General features: G+C 46.3%; 1 protein-coding gene across 1 annotated transcript in view; it reads right to left on the bottom strand.

Annotated features, from left to right (window-relative positions):
- LOC148501220 (nudC domain-containing protein 1-like) overlaps positions 1-23,232 on the bottom strand; it is a gene marked incomplete at its 5' end in the record, with an annotated part of 152,873 nt that overhangs the window by 8,791 nt on the left and 120,850 nt on the right. The gene's annotated exons all lie outside the window — the stretch shown is intronic.

The following is a 23,232-nucleotide window of genomic DNA, read 5'->3' as shown; positions in this document are numbered from 1 at the left end:
TAGACTATTTGCTCCATGAGTGACATCATCTAGTGTGTCCCCAGCAGGGGTGTGTGCTCAGTGTCGTTAAGGACATCAAACGCACACACTGATATCATTCACGATATCGTTCAGTGCCGGGCTCCTTCCCTCATCTCCGAGCATGCAACAGCCTGACAATATCGTCCGTTTGGCCTGCATGTTCGGGCGATGAATGACAAAGACCAACGACCTGCGGGAGCGCGCATCGTTGGTTATTATCGTTCATCGTTTTTGCATACAAACTGGACGATATAGTCCAGAATATCGACAAGTGTGTCCCCGCCTTTAGAGGAGGAAACGGACAAAAAGAAAAGTGATAGAGAACTGTTTGTTACGTTAAGGTAACGGATGGACAGTAATCAGAACAATATGCTTGTAAAAAGTAAAACTACATGATAGTACTTATTCAACAATGCAACCGACGATAGAATCCATGTCTATTTTGTCTGCAGAGCGTTTAATCGCACGTTTGTAAATAAAAGTTCGCAGGACTTCTTGTGCCTCATTAAGATGCGTCTTAGAACCTTGGTTCTGGCTCTTTGTACTGGACCTGCACAGAGATCCCATGGAGTTGAGAGTCAGCTCATGATCAGTAGTCTCATGTGAGATGCTCTGCAGTAAGGACCTGCTACTGAAAGCGGCCCGATCGGTCGCTCTCTCACCCATAAAGCCTCAGACTAGAGGGAAATGTGGGAGCTGGTACAATGTGGACTATGACGGAAAAACAAAATGCATCCCCATCAATCTGTTATTTAACGGACAAGCCGAGCATCATGGGAAATGTAGTACGGCAACAACTAAAATAGGTCTCCCATTAACTTAGCCAGCAGAAACTTAATTCATTATTCCAGATCTCCACTGTAATTGCATTCATTATTGAGGCAAAAAGACTAGTGATAATAATAATAATACTAATAATAATAATACTAATAATACTAGATTAGAAGGCCTACAGTACCAAACAAAACTCAGCAGGGGTCTAGTTACTAAGCAGTGATAAGAGACAGAGTGAAAAGTGATAAGAAAGTGATAAGGTGCCAACCAATCAGCTCCCAACTGTCATTTTTCAAACACAGCCTGTGAGATGACAGTTGGAAGCTGATTGTCTGGCACCTTATCACTTTTCACTCTGTCTCATATCACTGCTTAGTACATAGACCCCTTAGAATGCACAAAAATTAAACACCATAAAGACAAAACAGATGTAATCAGAAGCTGTAAGATGGAGTAAAGGCCCCCACACACAGAGCGACATATCGGCCGTACCCGACAGTTTTGAACGATATCGCCTCTAAACGGTTCAGTGTGTGGGCATGATATCCTCCGCTGCGCGCTCCTCTGGGGTTGTCCGTCGCTCTTCCAGATCTTTCATCACGTACAATTGATCTGGGGGATCGACGAACGATCCCATGCAGCGCTATGCGGGTGGGGAAGGGGATGCCGGCATTTTGGGTGGTCGGCCACCGGATCGCTCCGTGTGTGGGGACTGCCCGCTATGTCGGCCATTGCATTGCAAGGTGCATATTGCACAGTGTATGGGGCCCTTTACTTTACTAAAATATTACTTTACAAGAGATGTGGCCCCCTTACCCCCGGGACCCATAGTCATCGCATCCCCCTGCAAAGGCCATAGTTATGACCCTGGTAATTACTATGTGGAGTTTCTAATGACTGTATATAGGGCCTGATTCAGACCCGCTCGCAAGCGCATTGCACTCGCAAGCGGGCCAACGGTGGCCCAGTGCGCACGAACGCGCGTGCCCCGTAGCGAGTGAGACCTTCACTCGCCCCGGAGCTCGCAGCAAAACGGGGCGGCTGTCGATATTGATCGACAGCTCGCCCCGTTTTGTAGGCGGGGTGGCTGAACAAACGGAGGTGTTCCTGAGGAACGCCTGCCGTTTGTGGGCGGCCCTACTGACATTACTCGCGATGTCAGTAGTGGACTTACGGCTCTATTAGAGCTGGAAGTCCACTCGGCATTGCGAGTGCTGAGACCCTACCTTAGGGTCCCCTCGCAATGCCGATGGTCGCAATAATCGCGACCATCTCTTGCCCCCTCGCACTAGCTGTGGGTGGGCACCCACAGCTTAGCGAGTGGACAGGAAAAAAAAAAATACTCTCCACCCTGATTCAGAGCGTGCCTTCACAAATAGCGAGCGGCTCTGAATCAGGCCCATAATCCACGCACAGTGTGACTACTTACCGTTTCCTGTACGCTAATTGCTGACATAAGATGGGGCCACTTCAAAATCTTGAACCTGACCAGACATTTTCTGGCTACACAGTAGAATTGAATGCGGCTCTGTATCCCTAGTGCTCCCCCCAAACAGCAATCAGGAGGGGGTCCCTCTGCTATCTTAACAGTGGACCCAGTGGAGAGAGGGTAGGAGCCAGTAGCATTAGAAGGTTATCCATTTGGCATTGGAAATCTCCATTTCAATAAGCATCGTCTCTATACCCACTGCAGCCATTGCTGGGGACATCACACCTTTAAGTATGAACAATCTACAGTCTGAGTTCTTCTTCATGTAAATACAGCAGATAAATGTTGGGACTTTTGAATGATGAAGTGACAGATGTGTAAGACCAATAGGCAGTGACGAGGATTATTTATACCCCATTACACTATTGCGACCATAAAACGAAAAAAAACAAAAAAAACAAACATACAAAAAAAAAAAAACTACAGATGTGTCCTCCTAAACTCTGGTTTCAAATAACCCCTCTTTACGCGCCAGGTCCAGGGTGACTCGGCCACACCAAGCGTCTTTCTCCCTCAAAATGTTCTTATCTGCATAAATAAAACAGCTGGAAGTGACCAATCTACTTTGCACTGATCCATTTGATGTGCGACATTTGTGTATCTGTGAGCGAATGTATCGGAATCTGTGTAAGAGGTGCTAAGGTCACATTCTATTCTCACGCCAAGTTCCGCTGTGTTTCATCTGTGAACCATACTTGCCTACCCTCCCGATTTGGTCGGGAGCCTCCCGAAAATTGGGTGCCGCTCCCGACCTCCCGGGAAGGCAGGCAATCCTCCCGGCTGCCGCTCACCCCTCCTGTCCCCCCGCAATTCCATGTAAAACCCCCGCAGCGGGGGGGGGGGAGCGGTGACGCGATTCACGCGGAATCGCGTCATTTTGGCCCCGCCCCCTGCTTCACACTGCCTGTAATATCTGCAGTGTATAGCGCGGGCGGGATGCAATCGCGTGGCTCCGCCCCATCCCGCCCGCAAACCCTTGTCATCTGGCCGGCCCCACCCTCGTTTGCTGGCCACGCCCCCCAGTTATGCCGATCTGGCTGCTCCCTATGATGGCACCCTGCAGCCAAAATCTATGCAGCAGTGCCGCCTGGACCGTCCTTATGACACACACCGGCTGCCCTTACAACTCCCCGGAGCATCCTCAGGATGCTCCGGGCATTGCTGTAATCACTGTCGATTGTTACCACGCCCCGTGTGACATCACACGGAGGGGGCGTGGCCTGCACCAAGCCAGCGAATAATGTCATATATATCGAAATGGCCCTCGGCAGAAAAAAAGTTTCCCCACCCCTGATTTACAGTGTCTATGTCAGGTTGCAGCCTGGGATCGTCCGCCTCTCACCTATGTACGGGCGTCTTCGATCTGTGTGGCGGTCAGGCGCCAGGCGCGCGGGTGAGTAGTGGACTGAGGATTCTTCCCAGTGTCTGCTAGGACTTCCATACCGCGTCTACGTGTCGCTATCGCGTTCATTGGTGCAGCCATGCGCTGGTCTGTGTCATCTGATCTGGCCCGGCCAATGGTAGTCTCGCGGTCACTCAGCTGATCTCTACATCCAATGACCAGCTACCTAAGGGTATTTAAGTCTGGCTTCGTGAACAGGAAATTGCCTGTGCAACTTCGCTTCTCTAGTGACTATTTGCTGAGACTGCGTCCTAGGCTACACACTATTCTCTAGTGTTCTCTACCAATGAATCATTCCTTATGTTACCGATCGCTATTCAGCGTCTGGATACCCAGTTACCTATCCTTTGCTATACAGCGTCAGGATCACCGGAGCTGTTACCAATAGCTAATCAGCGTCTGGATACCCAGTTACCTATCCTTTGCTATACAGCGTCAGGATCACCGGAGCTGTTACCCATCGCTATTCAGCATCTGGATACCAGTTACCTATCCTTTGCTATACAGTGTCAGGATCACCGGAGCTGTTACCCATCGCTATTCAGCATCTGGATACCCAGTTACTAATCCTTTGCTATACAGCATCAGGATCACCGGAGCTGTTACCCATCGCTATTCAGCGTCTGGATACCCAGTTACCTATCCTTTGCTATACAGCGTCAGGATCACCGGAGCTGTTACCCATCACTATTCAGGGTCTGGATACCCAGTTACCTATCTTTTGCTATACAGAGTCAGGACAACCGGAGCTGTTACCCATCACTATTCAGCGTCTGGATACCCAGTCACCTATCCTTTGCTATACAGCGTCAGGATCACCAGAGCTGTTACCCATCACTATTCAGCATCTGGATACCCAGTTACCTATCCTTTGCTATACAGCGTCAGGATCACCGGAGCTGTTACCCATCGCTATTCAGCATCTGGATACCCAGTTACCTATCCTTTGCTATACAGCGTCAGGATCACCAGAGCTGTTACACATCGCTATTCAGCATCTGGATACCCAGTTACCTATCCTTTGCTATACAGCGTCAGGATCACCGGAGCTGTTACCCATCGCTATTCAGCATCTGGATACCCAGTTACCTATCCTTTGCTATACAGCGTCAGGATCACCAGAGCTGTTACACATCGCTATTCAGCATCTGGATACCCAGTTACCTATCCTTTGCTATACAGCGTCAGGATCACCGGAGCTGTTACCCATCGCTATTCAGCATCTGGATACCCAGTTACTAATCCTTTGCTATACAGCATCAGGATCACCGGAGCTGTTACCCATCGCTATTCAGCATCTGGATACCCAGTTACCTATCCTTTGCTATACAGCGTCAGGATCACCGGAGCTGTTACCCATCACTATTCAGGGTCTGGATACCCAGTTACCTATCCTTTGCTATACAGCGTCAGGATCACCGGAGCTGTTACCCATCGCTATTCAGCATCTGGATACCCAGTTACCTATCCTTTGCTATACAGCATCAGGATCACCGGAGCTGTTACCCATCGCTATTCAGCATCTGGATACCCAGTTACCTATCCTTTGCTATATAGCGTCAGGATCACCGGAGCTGTTACCCATCGCTATTCAGCATCTGGATACCCAGTTACCTATCCTTTGCTATACAGCATCAGGATCACCAGAGCTGTTACCCATCACTATTCACCATCTGGATACCCAGTTACCTATCCTTTGCTATATAGCGTCAGGATCACCGGAGCTGTTACCCATCGCTATTCAGCATCTGGATACCCGGTTACCTATCCTTTGCTATACAGCATCAGGATCACCGGAGCTGTTACCCATCGCTATTCACCATCTGGATACCCAGTTACCTATCCTTTGCTATACAGCGTCAGGATCACCAAAGCTATTACCCATCGCTATTCAGCATCTGGATACCCAGTCACCTATCCTTTGCTATACAGCGTCAGGATCACCAGAGCTGTTACCCATCACTATTCAGCATCTGGATACCCAGTTACTAATCCTTTGCTATACAGCGTCAGGATCACCAGAGCTGTTACCCATCACTATTCAGGGTCTGGATACCCAGTCACCTATCCTTTGCTATACAGAGTCAGGACCACCGGAGCTGTTACCCATCACTATTCAGCGTCTGGATACCCAGTCACCTATCCTTTGCTATACAGCGTCAGGATCACCGGAGCGGTTACCCATCGCTATTCAGCATCTGGATACCCAGTCACCTATCCTTTGCTATACAGCGTCAGGATCACCAGAGCTGTTACCCATCACTATTCAGCATCTGGATACCCAGTTACCTATCCTTTGCTATACAGCGTCAGGATCACCAGAGCTGTTACCCATCGCTATTCACCATCTGGATACCCAGTTACCTATCCTTTGCTATATAGCGTCAGGATCACCGGAGCTGTTACCCATCGCTATTCAGCATCTGGATACCCGGTTACCTATCCTTTGCTATACAGCATCAGGATCACCGGAGCTGTTACCCATCGCTATTCACCATCTGGATACCCAGTTACCTATCCTTTGCTATACAGCGTCAGGATCACCAGAGCTGTTACCCATCACTATTCAGCATCTGGATACCAAGTTACCTATCCTTTGCTATACAGCGTCAGTATCACCGGAGCTGTTACCCATCACTATTCAGGGTCTGGATACCCAGTTACCTATCCTTTGCTATACAGAGTCAGGACCACCGGAGCTGTTACCCATCACTATTCAGCGTCTGGATACCCAGTCACCTATCCTTTGCTATACAACGTCAGTATCACCGGAGCTGTTACCCATCGCTATTCAGCGTCTGGATACCCAGTCACCTATCGTTTGCTATACAGCGTCAGGATCACCGGAGCTGTTACCCATCGCTATTCACCATCTGGATACCCAGTTACCTATCCTTTGCTATACAGCATCAGGATCACCGGAGCCGTTACCCATCGCTATTCACCATCTGGATACCCAGTTACCTATCCTTTGCTATACAGCGTCAGGATCACCAGAGCTGTTACCCATCACTATTCAGGGTCTGGATACCCAGTTACCTATCTTTTGCTATACAGAGTCAGGACAACCGGAGCCGTTACCCATCACTATTCAGCGTCTGGATACCCAGTCACCTATCCTTTACTATACAGCGTCAGGATCACCAGAGCTGTTACCCATCGCTATTCAGCGTCTGGATACCCAGTCACCTATCCTTTGCTATACAGCGTCAGGATCACCAGAGCTGTTACCCATCACTATTCAGGGTCTGGATACCCAGTTACCTATCTTTTGCTATACAGAGTCAGGACAACCGGAGCTGTTACCCATCACTATTCAGCGTCTGGATACCCAGTCACCTATCCTTTGCTATACAGCGTCAGGATCACTAGAGCTGTTACCCATCGCTATTCAGCGTCTGGATACCCAGTCACCTATCCTTTGCTATACAGCATCAGGATCACCGGAGCTGTTACCCATCGCTATTCACCATCTGGATACCCAGTTACCTATCCTTTGCTATACAGCATCAGGCTCACTGGAGCTGTTACTCATCGCTATACAGCGTCTTGATTCCCAGTGCAGCTACTCGTGACAAAACAGTATCTGGATCTCCAGAGTTTATCGCTAATCAGTCTATGAATCATCGTGCAGATATTCCTCCAGTACATTCCACCATCACTTCTCAATTCTGCCATTACCGGTTCTTAAATTTTTAGTTCTGTCCCTTGTCTTCTCGATTCTCTCAGATACCTACTCTGGGGGCTGCGACCTGTTCACTTAGTGCAGCGAAACCCATATCCCGCTTGGAGGGGTCACTGGTGAATACCATCAAGTGGATTAGACCCCGCGCCTCAGAGTAGGTCTCTTCAACATCTGAAGGTAGCCTATGAGGAAGACTTATATATTGCCTCCTCGTCTACTACCATCTGCTCACCATAGCCCCCCGGCCACTAAACCCACAGCCGAGGACAATCAACACCAGGGCCTGACAGTCTAGAAAGACAGTCAATAGGTTGACACTAGATGGTTGACAGGCAATAGGTCAACAGGGTCAAATGGACGACATGGTTAAAAGGCTGATATCATTTTGCATGGTTTTTAGGGTTAGGATGAGGGTTAGGCACTTGGCGGAGGCTTAGGCTGCGGAAGGGCATGGTAAGAGTTAGGCACTAGGGGGAGAGTTAGGCACTTGGTACAGGATTAGTGTTAGGCTGTGGAAGGTGATGGTTAGACACTTGGGGTAGGGTTAGGATCTTGGCAGATGATTAGGGTTAGGCTGTGGAAGGGGACGGCTAGGGTTAGGCACTTGGTAGAGGATTAGTGTTAGGCTGTGGAAGGGGACGGTTAGGCACTTGGTAGAGGATTAGGGTTAGGCTGTGGAAGGGGACGGTTAGGGTTAGGCACTTGGTACAGGATTAGTGTTAGGCTGTGGAAGGTGATGGTTAGACACTTGGGGTAGGGTTAGGATCTTGGCAGATGATTAGGGTTAGGCTGTGGAAGGGGACGGCTAGGGTTAGGCACTTGGTAGAGGATTAGTGTTAGGCTGTGGAAGGGGACGGTTAGGCACTTGGTAGAGGATTAGGGTTAGGCTGTGGAAGGGGACGGTTAGGGTTAGGCACTTGGCAGTGGATTAGTGTTAGGCTGTGGAAGGGGATGGTTAGGGTTAGGCACTTGGTAGAGAATTAGTGTTAGGCTGTGGAAGGTGATGGTTAGACACTTGGGGTAGGGTTAGGATCTTGGCAGAGGATTAGGGTTTAGCTGTGGAAGGGGACGGTTAGGGTTAGGCACTTGGTAGAGGATTAGTGTTAGGCTGTGGAAGGTGATGGTTAGACACTTGGGGTAGGGTTAGGATCTTGGCAGAGGATTAGGGTTTAGCTGTGGAAGGGGATGGTTAGGCACTTGGTAGAGGGTTAGTGTTAGGCTGTGGAAGGTGATGGTTAGACACTTGGGGTAGGGTTAGACACTTGGCAGTGGATTAGTGTTAGGCTGTGGAAGGGGATGGTTAGGGTTAGGCACTTGGTAGAGGATTAGTGTTAGGTTGTGGAAGGTGATGGTTAGACACTTGGGGTAGGGTTAGGATCTTGGCAGAGGATTAGGGTTTAGCTGTGGAAGGGGACGGTTAGGGTTAGGATTAGCGTTAAAAGAACAAAAAAAGTGTCTACCTTTTCTGTGTCGACCTTACTGTACTGGATGTGACACCTGCTTTGGTTACATTGGTTGTTGCGATTATTAAAGTGAGTGTGTGTTTGTCTCACAATTGTCAAGTTGTTAAAAATGAAATCTAATCAAACACTGCGCATTAATCAGAAGAATTGCTGAATATATTTAGCATTTTTTCACTGTTGCTATTCTTTAAAACAAATTAGTAATTATAATGAAGTGCCCCATGGATAAGGAATTATGGACAGAAGTAACAAAACCAGTGCATGGTAACTGCTGCCAGACTGCTTAGTAGGGGTACAGCTCCAGCATCGTAATATTTCTGTTAACTGCAAAACATATTCTTAACAGTCTAAACCAGGCATGTCAAACTCAAAATACCAACCGGGCCGAATATTCAAGGTCTACGAGTGTGTGGGCTGCAACAACAAAAAAAAGTCTTATATGCAATTTTGAAAGGTTTATAATTAAGAAAAACCAATGCAGTGCCCTCTGTAGTAGTGCCCCTTTTGCAATGCCCCCTGAATTTGTGCCCATTATGCTGTGCCCCCAGTAATGTCGCTAGTAGTGCTCCGTATGCAGTGCCCCCAGTAATGTTCTTAGTAGTGCCCCTTATGCAGAGCCCCCAGCAATGCCCCTTATGCAGTGCCCCCAGTAATGTCCCTTATATTGTACCCCCAGTAATGTCCTTAGTAGTGCCCATTATACAGAGCCCCCAGTAATGTCCTTAGTTGTGCCCCTTATGCAGAGCCCCCAATAATGCCCCTTATGCAGATCCCCCAGTAATGCCCCGTATGTTGTGCCCCCAGTAATGTCCTTAGTAGTGCACCTTATACAGAGCCCCCAGTAATGCCCCTTATGTTGTGCCCCCCAGTAATGCCACTTTATGCAGAGCCCCCAATAATGCCCCTTTATGCAGAGCCCCTAGTAATGCCCCTTTATGCAGAGCCCCCAGTAATGCGCCTTATGTTGTGTCCCCAGTAATGCCCACTCCCAGTATAGAACAGACCCCACTCATCTGTCTGTGCAGTACTTACCTTTCTTCACGACGACCGCAGGGCACCGCTCCAGTCCACGCTGTCCCATTTAGACACTGCCACTGACTGATCGAATTAGATCCAGAGTGGCAGATGCAGGCTCCGCTTGTCACCCGTGCACTGCGTCACTGGGAACGCTGGCCTCAGAGACCACTGTTGCAAGCTTGTAATAGTAAACACTGCCCGATCGAAGCTGTGCTCCGATCGTGGTAGGGGTGTGGGACGCATATTATATATGTGAGCCCAACACTCTGGGGCCGCAGAAAATGTTTATTCGGGGCGCATGTTTGACATGCCTGGTCTAAACCCTGATGCAAGCTGTACCACCGAACCCCACTCTCTCTCTCCCCCTCCCCCACACACTCTCATTCCTGATGTCTGAAGACATAAACAAACAGATCAAGGTCACACTGAGAAATTATATAGATTCCCTAAGTCCTGGATCTCTTGCCCTTTACATCCAAAACTCCACTGACTAGTTCATACACCTGTACAAGTAAGTGGTTCATTTACGATTATAAAAGTCTTTACATTTATTTACAGACGTGTCCATACAAAACTTTGCAATGTGATGTGACTAGGACGCACCAGAAGACTGTGCTGATTAATTTGGTATGTGACACTTGTATATCTGTGGGCATCTAAATCTCTGAATCTGTACTCAGGAGCACACAGATATACAGGTGTCACATATCACATTACTCAGCGCAGTCTCCCATATACAGACTCAGGAGCACACAGATATACAGGTGTCACATATCACATTACTCAGTGCAGTCTCCTATATTCAGACTCAGGAGCACACAGATATACAGGTGTCACACATCACATTACTCAGAACAGTCTCCCACGTACAGACTCAGGAGCACACAGATATACAGGTGTCACATATCACATTACTCAGCGCAGTCTCCTATATACAGACTCAGGAGCACACAGATATACAGGTGTCACATATCACATTACTCAGCGCAGTCTCCTATATACAGACTCAGGAGCACACAGATATACAGGTGTCACATATGACATTACTCAGCGCAGTCTCCCATATACAGACTCAGGAGCACACAGATATACAGGTGTCACATATCACATTACCCAGCGCAGTCTCCCATATACAGACTCAGGAGCACACAGATATACAGGTGTCACATATCACATTACTCAGAGCAGTCTCCCATAAACAGACTCAGGAGCACACAGATATACAGGTGTCACATATCACATTACTCAGAGCAGTCTCCCATATACAGACTCAGGAGCACACAGATATACAGGTGTCACATATCACATTACTCAGCGCAGTCTCCCATATACAGACTCAGGAGCACACAGGTATACAGGTGTCACATATCACATTACTCAGCGCAGTCTCCCATATACAGACTCAGGAGCACACAAGTATACAGGTGTCACATACCACATCACTCAGCGCAGTCTCCCATATACAGACTCAGGAGCACACAGATATACAGGTGTCACATATCACATTACTCAGCACAGTCTCATATATACAGACTCAGGAGCACACAGATATACAGGTGTCACATTACTCAGCGCAGACTCCCATATACAGACTCAGGTGCACACAGATATACAGGTGTCACACATCACATTACTCAGCACAGTCTCCTATATACAGACTCAGGAGCACACAGATATACAGGTGTCACATTACTCAGCGCAGTCTCCCATATACAGACTCAGGTGCACACAGATATACAGGTGTCACACATCACATTACTCAGCACAGTCTCCCATATACAGAGTCAGGAGCACACAGATATACAGGTGTCACATATCACATTACTCAGCGCAGTCTCCTATATACAGACTCAGGAGCACACAGATATACAGGTGTCACATATCACATTACTCAGCGCAGTCTCCTATATACAGACTCAGGAGCACATAGATATACAGGTGTCACATATCACATTACTCAGCACAGTCTCCCATATACAGAGTCAGGAGCACACAGATATACAGGTGTCACATATCACATTACTCAGAGCAGTCTCCCATATACAGACTCAGGAGCACCCAGAAATACAGGTGTCACATATCAGATTACACAGCGCAGTCTCCCATATACAGACTCAGGGGCACACAGATATACAGGTGTCACACATCACATTACTCAGCGCAGTCTCCCATATACAGACTCAGGAGCACACAGATATACAGGTGTCACACATCACATTACTCAGAACAGTCTCCCACATACAGACTCAGGAGCACACAGATATACAGGTGTCACATATCACATTACTCAGCGCAGTCTCCCATATACAGACTCAGGAGCACACAGATATACAGGTGTCACATATCACATTACTCAGCGCAGTCTCCCATATACAGACTCAGGAGCACACAGATATACAGGTGTCACATATCACATTACTCAGAGCAGTCTCCCATAAACAGACTCAGGAGCACACAGATATACAGGTGTCACATATCACATTACTCAAAACAGTCTCCATATACAGACTCAGGAACACACAGATGTACAGGTGTCACATATCACATTACCCAGCGCAGTCTCCTATATACAGACACAGGAGCACACAGATATACAGGTGTCACATATCACATTACTCAGCGCAGTCTCCCATATACAGACTCAGGAGCACACAGATATACAGGTGTCACATATCTCATTACTCAGCACAGTCTCCCATATACATACTCAGGAGCACACAGATATACAGGTGTCACATATCTCATTACTCAGCACAGTCTCCCATATACAGACTCAGGAGCACACAGATATACAGGTGTCACATATCACATTACTCAGCACAGTCTCCTATATACAGACTCAGGTGAACACAGATATACAGGTGTCACATATCACATTACTCAGCACAGTCTCCCATATACAGACACAGGAGCACACAGATATACAGGTGTCACATATCACATTACTCAGCACAGTCTCCCATATACAGACTCAGGAGCACACAGATATACAGGTGTCACATATCTCATTACTTAGCACAGTCTCCTATATACATACTTAGGAGCACACAGATATACAGGTGTCACATATCACATTACTCAGCACAGTCTCCCATATACAGACTCAGGAGCACACAGATATACAGGTGTCACATATCACATTACTCAGCACAGTCTCCTATATACAGACTCAGGTGCACACAGATATACAGGTGTCACATATCACATTACTCAGCACAGTCTCCCATATACAGACACAGGAGCACACAGATATACAGGTGTCACATATCACATTACTCAGCACAGTCTCCTATATACAGACTCAGGAGCACACAGGTGTCACATATCACATTACTCAGCACAGTCTCCTATATACAGACTCAGGAGCACACAGACATACAGGTGTCACATATCACATTACTCAGCACAGGGTCCCTTATACAGACTCAGGATCACACAGATATACAGGTGTCACATATCACATTACTCAGCGCAGTCTCCCATATACAGACTCAGGAGCACACAGATATACGGGTGTCACATATCACATTACCCAGCGCAGTCTCCCATATACAGACTCAGGAGCACACAGATATACAGGTGTCACATATCACATTACTCAGCACAGTCTCCTATATACAGACTCAGGTGCACACAGATATACAGGTGTCACATATCACATTACTCAGCACAGTCTCCCATATACAGACACAGGAGCACACAGATATACAGGTGTCACATATCACATTACTCAGCACAGTCTCCTATATACAGACTCAGGAGCACACAGGTGTCACATATCACATTACTCAGCACAGTCTCCCATATACAGACTCAGCAGCACACAGATATACGGGTGTCACATATCACATTACCCAGCGCAGTCTCCCATATACAGACTCAGGAGCACACAGATATACAGGTGTCACATATCACATTACTCAGCGCAGTCTCCCATATACAGACTCAGGAGCACACAGATATACAGGTGTCACATATCACATTACTCAGCACAGTCTCCCATATACAGACTCAGGAGCACACAGATATACAGGTGTCACATATCACATTACTCAGCGCAGTCTCCATATACAGAATCAGGAGCACACAGATATACAGGTGTCACATATCACATTACTCAGCGCAGTCTCCCATATACAGACTCAGGAGCACACAGATATACAGGTGTCACATATCACATTACTCAGCACAGTCTCCCATATACAGACTCAGGTGCACACAGATATACAGGTGTCACATATCACATTACTCAGCACCGTCTCCCATATACAGACTCAGGAGCACACAGATATACAGGTGTCACATATCACATTACTCAGCGCAGTCTCCTATATACAGACACAGGAGCACACAGATATACAGGTGTCACATATCACATTACTCAGCGCAGTCTCCCATATACAGACTCAGGAGCACACAGATATACAGGTGTCACATATCACATTACTCAGCACAGTCTCCCATATACAGACTCAGGAGCACACAGATATACAGGTGTCACATATCACATTACTCAGCACAGTCTCCCATATACAGACTCAGGAGCACACAGATATACAGGTGTCACATATCACATTACTCAGCACAGTCTCCTATATACAGACTCAGGAGCACACAGATATACAGGTGTCACATATCACATTACTCAGCACAGTCTCCTATATACAGACTCAGGAGCACACAGATATACAGGTGTCACATATCACATTACTCAGCACAGTCTCCTATATACAGACTCAGGAGCACACAGATATACAGGTGTCACATATCACATTACTCAGCACAGTCTCCTATATACAGACTCAGGAGCACACAGATATACAGGTGTTACATATCACATTACTCAGCGCAGTCTCCTATATACAGACTCAGGAGCACACCGATATATAGGTGTCACATATCACATTACTCAGCGCAGTCTCCTATATACAGACTCAGCAGCACACAGATATACGGGTGTCACATATCACATTACCCAGCGCAGTCTCCCATATACAGACTCAGGAGCACAGATATACAGGTGTCACATATCACATTACTCAGCGCAGTCTCCCATATACAGACTCAGGAGCACAGATATACAGGTGTCACATATCACATTACTCAGCGCAGTCTCCCATATACAGACTCAGGAGCACAGATATACAGGTGTCACATATCACATTACTCAGCGCAGTCTCCCATATACAGACTCAGGAGCACACAGATATACAAGTGTCACATATCACATTACTCAGCGCAGTCTCCCATATACAGACACAGGAGCACACAGATATACAGGTGTCACATATCACATTACTCAGCACAGTCTCCCATATACAGACTCAGGAGCACACAGATATACAGGTATCACATATCACATTACTCAGCACAGTCTCCTATATACAGACTCAGGAGCACACAGACATACAGGTGTCACATATCACATTACTCAGCACAGGGTCCCTTATACAGACTCAGGATCACACAGATATACAGGTGTCACATATCACATTACTCAGCGCAGTCTCCCATATACAGACTCAGGAGCACACAGATATACAGGTGTCACATATCACATTACTCAGCGCAGTCTCCTATATACAGACTCAGGAGCACACAGATATACAGGTGTCACCTATCACATTACTCAGCGCAGTCTCCCATATACAGACTCAGGAGAACAGAGATATACAGGTGTCACATATCACATTACTCAGCGCAGTCTCCTATATACAGACTCAGCAGCACACAGATATACGGGTGTCACATATCACATTACCCAGCGCAGTCTCCCATATACAGACTCAGGAGCACACAGATATACAGGTGTCACATATCACATTACTCAGCGCAGTCTCCCATATACAGACTCAGGAGCACACAGATATACAGGTGTCACATATCACATTACTCAGCGCAGTCTCCCATATACAGACTCAGGAGCACACAGATATACAGGTGTCACATATCACATTACTCAGCGCAGTCTCCCATATACAGACTCAGGAGCACACAGATATACAGGTGTCACATATCACATTACTCAGCGCAGTCTCCCATATACAGACTCAGGAGCACACAGATATACAGGTGTCACATATCACATTACTCAGCGCAATCTCCATATACAGACTCAGGAGCACACAGATATACAGGTGTCACATATCACATTACTCAGCACAGTCTCCCATATACAGACTCAGGAGCACACAGATATACAGGTGTCACATATCACATTACTCAGCGCAGTCTCCTATATACAGACTCAGGAGCACACAGATATACAGGTGTCACATATCACATTACTCAGCACAGTCTCCCATATACAGACTCAGGAGCACACAGATATACAGGTGTCACATATCACATTACTCAGCGCAGTCTCCTATATACAGACTCAGGAGCACACAGATATACAGGTGTCACCTATCAAATTACTCAGCGCAGTCTCCCATATACAGAGTCAGGAGAACAGAGATATACAGGTGTCACATATCACATTACTCAGCGCAGTCTCCTATATACAGACTCAGCAGCACACAGATATACGGGTGTCACATATCACATTACCCAGCGCAGTCTCCCATATACAGACTCAGGAGCACACAGATATACAGGTGTCACATATCACATTACTCAGCGCAGTCTCCCATATACAGACTCAGGAGCACACAGATATACAGGTGTCACATATCACATTACTCAGCGCAGTCTCCCATATACAGACTCAGGAGCACACAGATATACAGGTGTCACATATCACATTACTCAGCGCAGTCTCCCATATAAAGACTCAGGAGCACACAGATATACAGGTGTCACATATCACATTACTCAGCGCAGTCTCCCATATACAGACTCAGGAGCACACAGATATACAGGTGTCACATATCACATTACTCAGCACAGTCTCCCATATACAGACTCAGGAGCACACAGATATACAGGTGTCACATATCACATTACTCAGCGCAGTCTCCATATACAGACTCAGGAGCACACAGATATACAGGTGTCACATATCACATTACACATTACACAGCGCAGTCTCCCATATACAGACTCAGGAGCACACAGATATACAGGTGTCACATATCACATTACTCAGCGCAGTCTCCCATATACAGACTCAGGAGCACACAGATATACAGGTGTCACATATCACATTACTCAGCACAGTCTCCTATATACAGACTCAGGTGCACACAGATATACAGGTGTCACATATCACATTACTCAGCACAGTCTCCCATATACAGACTCAGGAGCACACAGATATACAGGTGTCACATATCACATTACTCAGCGCAGTCTCCTATATACATACTTAGGAGCACACAGACATACAGGTGTCACATATCACATTACTCAGCGCAGTCTCCATATACAGACTCAGGAGCACACAGATATACAGGTGTCACATATCACATTACACAGCGCAGTCTCCCATATACAGACTCAGGAGCACACAGATATACAGGTGTCACATATCACATTACTCAGCGCAGTCTCCCATATACAGACTCAGGAGCACACAGATATACAGGTGTCACATATCACATTACACAGCGCAGTCTCCCATATACAGACTCAGGAGCACACAGATATACAGGTGTCACATATCACATTACTCAGCGCAGTCTCCCATATACAGACTCAGGAGCACACAGATATACAGGTGTCACATATCACATTACTCAGCACAGTCTCCTATATACAGACTCAGGAGCACACAGATATACAGGTGTCACATATCACATTACTCAGCACAGTCTCCTATATACAGACTCAGGAGCACACAGATATACAGGTGTCACATATCACATTACTCAGCGCAGTCTCCCATATACAGACTCAGGAGCACACAGATATACAGGTGTCACATATCACATTACTCAGCGCAGTCTCCCATATACAGACTCAGGAGCACACAGATATACAGGTGTCACATATCACATTACTCAGCGCAGTCTCCCATATAAAGACTCAGGAGCACACAGATATACAGGTGTCACATATCACATTACTCAGCGCAGTCTCCCATATACAGACTCAGGAGCACACAGATATACAGGTGTCACATATCACATTACTCAGCGCAGTCTCCCATATACAGACTCAGGAGCACACAGATATACAGGTGTCACATATCACATTACTCAGCGCAGTCTCCCATATACAGACTCAGGAGCACACAGATATACAGGTGTCACATATCACATTACTCAGCGCAGTCTCCATATACAGACTCAGGAGCACACAGATATACAGGTGTCACATATCACATTACTCAGCACAGTCTCCTATATACAGACTCAGGTGCACACAGATATACAGGTGTCACATATCACATTACTCAGCACAGTCTCCCATATACAGACTCAGGAGCACACAGATATACAGGTGTCACATATCACATTACTCAGCACAGTCTCCTATATACATACTTAGGAGCACACAGATATACAGGTGTCACATATCACATTACTCAGCGCAGTCTCCCATATACAGACTCAGGAGCACACAGATATACAGGTGTCACATATCACATTACTCAGCGCAATCTCCATATACAGACTCAGGAGCACACAGATATACAGGTGTCACATATCACATTACTCAGCACAGTCTCACATATACAGACTCAGGAGCACACAGATATACAGGTGTCACATATCACATTACTCAGCGCAGTCTCCTATATACAGACTCAGGAGCACACAGATATACAGGTGTCACATATCACATTACTCAGCACAGTCTCCCATATACAGACTCAGGAGCACACAGATATACAGGTGTCACATATCACATTACTCAGCGCAGTCTCCTATATACAGACTCAGGAGCACACAGATATACAGGTGTCACCTATCAAATTACTCAGCGCAGTCTCCCATATACAGAGTCAGGAGAACAGAGATATACAGGTGTCACATATCACATTACTCAGCGCAGTCTCCTATATACAGACTCAGCAGCACACAGATATACGGGTGTCACATATCACATTACCCAGCGCAGTCTCCCATATACAGACTCAGGAGCACACAGATATACAGGTGTCACATATCACATTACTCAGCGCAGTCTCCCATATACAGACTCAGGAGCACACAGATATACAGGTGTCACATATCACATTACTCAGCGCAGTCTCCCATATACAGACTCAGGAGCACACAGATATACAGGTGTCACATATCACATTACTCAGCGCAGTCTCCCATATAAAGACTCAGGAGCACACAGATATACAGGTGTCACATATCACATTACTCAGCGCAGTCTCCCATATACAGACTCAGGAGCACACAGATATACAGGTGTCACATATCACATTACTCAGCACAGTCTCCCATATACAGACTCAGGAGCACACAGATATACAGGTGTCACATATCACATTACTCAGCGCAGTCTCCATATACAGACTCAGGAGCACACAGATATACAGGTGTCACATATCACATTACACAGCGCAGTCTCCCATATACAGACTCAGGAGCACACAGATATACAGGTGTCACATATCACATTACTCAGCGCAGTCTCCCATATACAGACTCAGGAGCACACAGATATACAGGTGTCACATATCACATTACTCAGCACAGTCTCCTATATACAGACTCAGGTGCACACAGATATACAGGTGTCACATATCACATTACTCAGCACAGTCTCCCATATACAGACTCAGGAGCACACAGATATACAGGTGTCACATATCACATTACTCAGCGCAGTCTCCTATATACATACTTAGGAGCACACAGACATACAGGTGTCACATATCACATTACTCAGCGCAGTCTCCATATACAGACTCAGGAGCACACAGATATACAGGTGTCACATATCACATTACACAGCGCAGTCTCCCATATACAGACTCAGGAGCACACAGATATACAGGTGTCACATATCACATTACTCAGCGCAGTCTCCCATATAAAGACTCAGGAGCACACAGATATACAGGTGTCACATATCACATTACTCAGCGCAGTCTCCCATATACAGACTCAGGAGCACACAGATATACAGGTGTCACATATCACATTACTCAGCGCAGTCTCCCATATACAGACTCAGGAGCACACAGATATACAGGTGTCACATATCACATTACTCAGCGCAGTCTCCATATACAGACTCAGGAGCACACAGATATACAGGTGTCACATATCACATTACTCAGCACAGTCTCCTATATACAGACTCAGGTGCACACAGATATACAGGTGTCACATATCACATTACTCAGCACAGTCTCCCATATACAGACTCAGGAGCACACAGATATACAGGTGTCACATATCACATTACTCAGCACAGTCTCCTATATACATACTTAGGAGCACACAGATATACAGGTGTCACATATCACATTACTCAGCGCAGTCTCCCATATACAGACTCAGGAGCACACAGATATACAGGTGTCACATATCACATTACTCAGCACAGTCTCCCATATACAGACTCAGGAGCACACAGATATACAGGTGTCACATATCACATTACTCAGCGCAGTCTCCATATACAGACTCAGGAGCACACAGATATACAGGTGTCACATATCACATTACACAGCGCAGTCTCCCATATACAGACTCAGGAGCACACAGATATACAGGTGTCACATATCACATTACTCAGCGCAGTCTCCCATATACAGACTCAGGAGCACACAGATATACAGGTGTCACATATCACATTACTCAGCACAGTCTCCTATATACAGACTCAGGTGCACACAGATATACAGGTGTCACATATCACATTACTCAGCACAGTCTCCCATATACAGACTCAGGAGCACACAGATATACAGGTGTCACATATCACATTACTCAGCGCAGTCTCCATATACAGACTCAGGAGCACACAGATATACAGGTGTCACATATCACATTACTCAGCGCAATCTCCTATATACAGACACAGGAGCACACAGATATACAGGTGTCACATATCACATTACTCAGCGCAGTCTCCCATATACAGACTCAGGAGCACACAGATATACAGGTGTCACATATCTCATTACTCAGCACAGTCTCCTATATACATACTTAGGAGCACACAGATATACAGGTGTCACATATCACATTACTCAGCGCAGTCTCCCATATACAGACTCAGGAGCACACAGATATACAGGTGTCACATATCACATTACTCAGCGCAGTCTCCCATATACAGACTCAGGAGCACACAGATATACAGGTGTCACATATCACATTACACAGCGCAGTCTCCCATATACAGACTCAGGAGCACACAGATATACAGGTGTCACATATCACATTACTCAGCGCAGTCTCCCATATACAGACTCAGGAGCACACAGATATACAGGTGTCACATATCACATTACTCAGCACAGTCTCCTATATACAGACTCAGGAGCACACAGATATACAGGTGTCACATATCACATTACTCAGCACAGTCTCCTATATACAGACTCAGGAGCACACAGATATACAGGTGTCACATATCACATTACTCAGCGCAGTCTCCCATATACAGACTCAGGAGCACACAGATATACAGGTGTCACATATCACATTACTCAGCGCAGTCTCCCATATACAGACTCAGGAGCACACAGATATACAGGTGTCACATATCACATTACTCAGCGCAGTCTCCCATATACAGACTCAGGAGCACACAGATATACAGGTGTCACATATCACATTACTCAGCGCAGTCTCCCATATAAAGACTCAGGAGCACACAGATATACAGGTGTCACATATCACATTACTCAGCGCAGTCTCCCATATACAGACTCAGGAGCACACAGATATACAGGTGTCACATATCACATTACTCAGCGCAGTCTCCCATATACAGACTCAGGAGCACACAGATATACAGGTGTCACATATCACATTACTCAGCGCAGTCTCCATATACAGACTCAGGAGCACACAGATATACAGGTGTCACATATCACATTACTCAGCACAGTCTCCTATATACAGACTCAGGTGCACACAGATATACAGGTGTCACATATCACATTACTCAGCACAGTCTCCCATATACAGACTCAGGAGCACACAGATATACAGGTGTCACATATCACATTACTCAGCACAGTCTCCTATATACATACTTAGGAGCACACAGATATACAGGTGTCACATATCACATTACTCAGCGCAGTCTCCCATATACAGACTCAGGAGCACACAGATATACAGGTGTCACATATCACATTACTCAGCACAGTCTCCCATATACAGACTCAGGAGCACACAGATATACAGGTGTCACATATCACATTACTCAGCGCAGTCTCCATATACAGACTCAGGAGCACACAGATATACAGGTGTCACATATCACATTACACAGCGCAGTCTCCCATATACAGACTCAGGAGCACACAGATATACAGGTGTCACATATCACATTACTCAGCGCAGTCTCCCATATACAGACTCAGGAGCACACAGATATACAGGTGTCACATATCACATTACTCAGCACAGTCTCCTATATACAGACTCAGGTGCACACAGATATACAGGTGTCACATATCACATTACTCAGCACAGTCTCCCATATACAGACTCAGGAGCACACAGATATACAGGTGTCACATATCACATTACTCAGCGCAGTCTCCATATACAGACTCAGGAGCACACAGATATACAGGTGTCACATATCACATTACTCAGCGCAATCTCCTATATACAGACACAGGAGCACACAGATATACAGGTGTCACATATCACATTACTCAGCGCAGTCTCCCATATACAGACTCAGGAGCACACAGATATACAGGTGTCACATATCTCATTACTCAGCACAGTCTCCTATATACATACTTAGGAGCACACAGATATACAGGTGTCACATATCACATTACTCAGCGCAGTCTCCCATATACAGACTCAGGAGCACACAGATATACAGGTGTCACATATCACATTACTCAGCGCAGTCTCCCATATACAGACTCAGGAGCACACAGATATACAGGTGTCACATATCACATTACTCAGAGCAGTCTCCCATAAACAGACTCAGGAGCACACAGATATACAGGTGTCACATATCACATTACTCAGCACAGTCTCCTATATACAGACTCAGGTGAACACAGATATACAGGTGTCACATATCACATTACTCAGCACAGTCTCCCATATACAGACACAGGAGCACACAGATATACAGGTGTCACATATCACATTACTCAGCGCAGTCTCCCATATACAGAGTCAGGAGCACACAGATATACAGGTGTCACATATCACATTACTCAGCGCAGTCTCCTATATACAGACTCAGGAGCACACAGATATACAGGTGTCACCTATCACATTACTCAGCGCAGTCTCCTATATACAGACTCAGGAGCACA

Source organism: Taudactylus pleione, unplaced genomic scaffold, assembly GCF_031769625.1.
Source record: "Taudactylus pleione unplaced genomic scaffold, aTauple2 ptg000524l, whole genome shotgun sequence".
Taxonomy (NCBI): domain Eukaryota; kingdom Metazoa; phylum Chordata; class Amphibia; order Anura; family Myobatrachidae; genus Taudactylus; species Taudactylus pleione.
This window is presented reverse-complemented; position numbering and strand designations above follow the sequence as displayed.